Raw genomic sequence first — 4211 nt, 5'->3', positions numbered from 1 at the left:
AAACTTCAGAGGGGAAAAAAAAAAAATCACAGAATAAAAATGTGTTCCCCCTTCCCATGTGTCACCAGCTCCAAACTCCTATTCCAAACCCACAACTGCTGATGTCATGCGTGCTACTTTGCAGAGTTCGCCAAAAGCTTTAACGAGCACTTTATCTACCAAAATGTATCATTTTTGTTCTTAAAAGAAATCAAAAAGAATGAGAACAAAAAGCACAATAGATTCTTTCTTTAACCTGAGTCAAAGACATCTATCTTATCACATGAAAGTAAAATTTTTTGATCAGTGAGTGTCATCTTATCAATAACACAAGGGACCCTAACTGTCAATATATGGGGAAGAAGTATATTTTAAAATTCACTGCAGGTTCACCAGACAGGGAGTATAATGGTGGCATCCTCTAATCAGAACACTGCCGAAGTGATGGTGTAAAACCAATCCTTAAAAACTTATTTAGAGGCTACGGCCATGCCACCCTGAACAAGCCCGATCCCGTCTGATCTCGGAAGCTAAGCAGGGTCGGGCCTGGTTAGTACTTGGATGGGAGACCACCTAGGAAGACCAGGTGCTGTAGGCATAAAAAATAAAAAATAACGGACTGTAAGCTGACAAGGTCCTTGCAATCTGTGAGGTCAACCAAGGGTTGCCTTGCCTAAAAAAAAAAACAAAAAAAACAAAAAAAAGTAATTTATTTGGGAACTTTATATGAATCATGTAACATTCCTTGTTATACTGCAAGCTCTAAATCTTCTCTTATTTACAATTTACAGTCCTGTCCTTAAATATCTATTTACACTGATTTCAACACTTGTTTCAGCCACCAAGATCATTTTTCCTATAAATTGTCCCAGGACATCTTTCCTCCTCCAAAGAGAGGCAATACTGCCTAGTGGCCCAACGCAAACAGCTAGAACGAAAGTTCGGGTCAGATTCTTTCACTCACTGGCTTACCAGGGGGCGGCAGCCATCCACCCACGCCATCAACATTAGTGAGTGAGGTCCACTCACTCAGCCCGTCTGGGGTGCTGGGACACACAGGGCTATTCGGAATGGTCCTTTCTAGTCCTAGAACTTATTAGAGCAAACTCAGTCAGGTTTTCTTTCTGGCTTGTATGCAAAGACACGCTGACCGAGCCCAGGCCATACCATTATTGGGGTTATTTGTGAAGGCTACGATCATGCTCCTGTATGTCTCCACCTTCTCAATGCCACAGAGCAGAAATGGAAACATGACCCCGCGTGGAACTTATGTCACTTAACGATGAGAGCGCTTCACTCCTGCACAGTGAAGTACAACCCACCGACTATGTCACAGATATCTTGAGCCATTGTCAACCAAGGCCAGTGGTGTTTTCACGGTACTTGGCAGACATGAGTCCAAAAGACGGATTGCTCAGCCACGTCTGCATAGCTGTGCTGAATCACAGATCCCGCCCCTCCCTCCCCTACCCCCATCCCCAAATAGAAACATGGAGATCTCTGAGTCCAATGCACTTCTTTCGGAGATAAGGAGGCTGAGGCTCAAAAGCTGACACTATTGGTCGGACGTCACACAGCTAGACCGAATCAGCTCTGAAACCGGAAGCCAGGCCTCCTGATTCAACCTCTCTGTCCCTCCATCCGGAATCTTCCTTACAACACAGATCCTGCATGACAGACCACGCTGAATGCCCGTGTTGACTTTCTGGTTTGCCGTGGCAAGTAAAATTTCCCTAATTTTTTTGTTTTCTTATTTGTAGAATAAGTTGCTATTAGGGCAATGGAGATGTAAGAACAGTTAGGAAAAAAAATAGAAAGTGTGCCTTGAATTACGGACCGTCATTTCCTTTTGATAAAAGAATTCCAAACAGCGAAATACTAAAAGAGAAACGTTGTCCAAACCTAGGATGCTAGAACTGGAGATGATTCAAACCCCACAATGGACCATTTTTGTTCAAATTCTTTTCAAAAGAACTCTTTGACTTTGTTATCCTGACAAAAACTTTCAGGCGTAAGTGTATAGGCTCTGCAGCGTTGGCATTTTCCTTGTCCTGGCTTCTTAAAAATCCCCAAAGCACTGTGATGGACTAAATGGAAACCGCCCCTTTTCTGCTCAGAGAAATGGCCTCATCACCCGGAACTTATTCTCAAATTGGGCAAGTCCTTTGGGGGCAGTCGCAGGTAGAGAAAAGTGCAGAATGCCACCCCCCACTAGAATGATCCACATTCCCAGGAGAGCAAAGGAATGTCTCTTGGTAAGAGACCAGACAGGAGAATCTCCAAGGCTCTTTTTTTTTTTTTAAGAGTCATGAAGCTATGAAGCTAGCTGTCGATATAGCTATGATCAGTCCATCGTTTCTGCAAAAACGGGAAAACTCTCTCATAAATGACTCCCATCGTTACTGACATTTATGTCCCAGCCTGATGGCCTGTTTGAGGTTCAAGGTGCCAGGATCCTAATGGGAGATGGGAAATAGTTACTTCTCACTCCAGCGGGTCTCAGCTGGCACTTCTAAAACAACACAAAGCAGGGTGGCTGATGGCGCTCTCCTCTAGGCCCGGGGCTGCTGAATCGCCAGCCACTGGGCAGCGTGATCAAGGGCCCGAAGGGCTTCTGAGCACAGTAAAACCTTTGGTTGGGACTGGGGGTAGGGGGGGAGTTTCCGGGGGCGTGGGTGTGTTGTCCCCCTTTTCAGGCAGGCAGCTTGGTCCCGCAGTGAGCTAAGATAAAGATCTGAGACAGTATTTATTTATGGAAGGGAGGAAGTAGGGTATGTGCAAATGTACTGCTTAGGGTGGGGAATGTAGCAGCGGATCTCGTATCTGCAAGGAGAGCCTGGCCACCAAGGCCTCTGGCCACCAAGGCCCCACCCCCCGCCCACTCTCCCTCCCTCCACTCCCGACCGCCTCCCTGGGAAACGGGCCGAATGTAAACCTGTTTTCGCGTTTTCTCGGACCCGGTGAAACCCGCATCCATTTGCTTGATGCGGACACGCCAATCGGTCCCCCGGGCGCCTCGGCCACGGTGCCAGGGCGGAGAGATGGGAGAAAGCGGAGGGCAGCGGCGATGGGTCGGGATTCAGGCGCAGTCCCCACCCCTTAGGCTCGGCGGCGCCGCTGGAGCCGACGACGCGGCGCAGGGACCGCGGTCCCCGGGGCCTGCTCCGGCGCGGGCGGGGGGTCGCACACGCTCGCACGCGCCCCCGGGGAGCAAGGACGCTAAGCGGCGACGCCCGGGTGCCGAGGTCCCGCTGCGGCGCGGGAAGGGGAGCGAGCGTGCGCGCCCTGCCCTTCCCGGAATCCCACCCGACTCCAGGAACCCGAAGGTCCCGAAAATCCGAAAGCGAAACTGCAAGCAGGTCTCTCGAAGTTTGGGGACCGTCTCCCCGGCTTCCCGGCGTCGTCTGCGCACTCCCGACACCACGAGTGCCGTCAAGGGCGGGCGCCCCCGCGGCGGCGACCACTCCGCAAGGCCGCCATGCTCGTCCCCGGGGCACCGGCCCCCGGCCTCTGGAGCTCCCCGAGTCGCCCTCGGCGCCCCCGGTTCCAAGGCGGTGGTCGGCCGCGTTCCTCCCGCTCCTTCCCGCAAGAAAGGGAAACTGGGGCCCTACGAGAAGCCCGTGACACGTTCTTTGTCATCGGTTACACACTCGCTTCCACGCCGCGGCTCGGTGCAAAGTCGCGGGTTCCGAGGCCTTGTCGGTAGGGACCGCGCGCTTGTCAGCGGCGACGTCAGGAGGAGGAGGGGAGGGTTCCCGGCTGAAACTGCAGTTTACGAGCACAGAGCCATTTTAGGCCGGTTTCCACTTCGGCGAAGCCCACGGGAGAGCTGTCCCCGAGAGGCCGCACGGACAGCGCCGGCTGGGAGCGCCGGGGACGCGCCGCGCGCCCGTCCCCGGGGGGGGGGGCGGAAGGCGTCTGGGCCCCGCATGTCGCCGACTGCTCAGCCTCGCTGCCCAGGTGGCAGGAAAATCTGCTGCGGGGTCTCCCATCCTGGGGACGCTTACCCCCGGCCCCCACCCACGGGACACCGCGAGGGACAGGCCTCTCGAGCAGCGCCACTCTACATGGGGAGAGGAGGCGATCCTCATTCTGGGCTCCTGCAAATGCCCAGAGACCACGTTACTGCGTTAACTACAGACCTGGACGACACTGTGATTTAAAAAACATGATTTAAAAACATCTCAGTGCACTTCGCAGTTGTGCCATCAGGGTCGCCGGTCCAAAGAGGG

The 4211-nt window shown here is 52.9% G+C and overlaps 1 non-coding gene across 1 annotated transcript; it reads left to right on the top strand.

Moving 5' to 3' along the window:
• Positions 1–458: 458 nt before the first annotated feature.
• On the top strand, positions 459–577 carry LOC111739303. Its single transcript, XR_002780207.1, has one exon. It is a non-coding gene; the product is annotated as a 5S ribosomal RNA (ribosomal RNA).
• Positions 578–4211: the final 3634 nt, after the last annotated feature.

The sequence above is a fragment of the Pteropus vampyrus genome, unplaced genomic scaffold (genome assembly GCF_000151845.1).
Source record: "Pteropus vampyrus isolate Shadow unplaced genomic scaffold, Pvam_2.0 Scaffold49, whole genome shotgun sequence".
NCBI lineage: Eukaryota > Metazoa > Chordata > Mammalia > Chiroptera > Pteropodidae > Pteropus > Pteropus vampyrus.
This window is presented reverse-complemented; position numbering and strand designations above follow the sequence as displayed.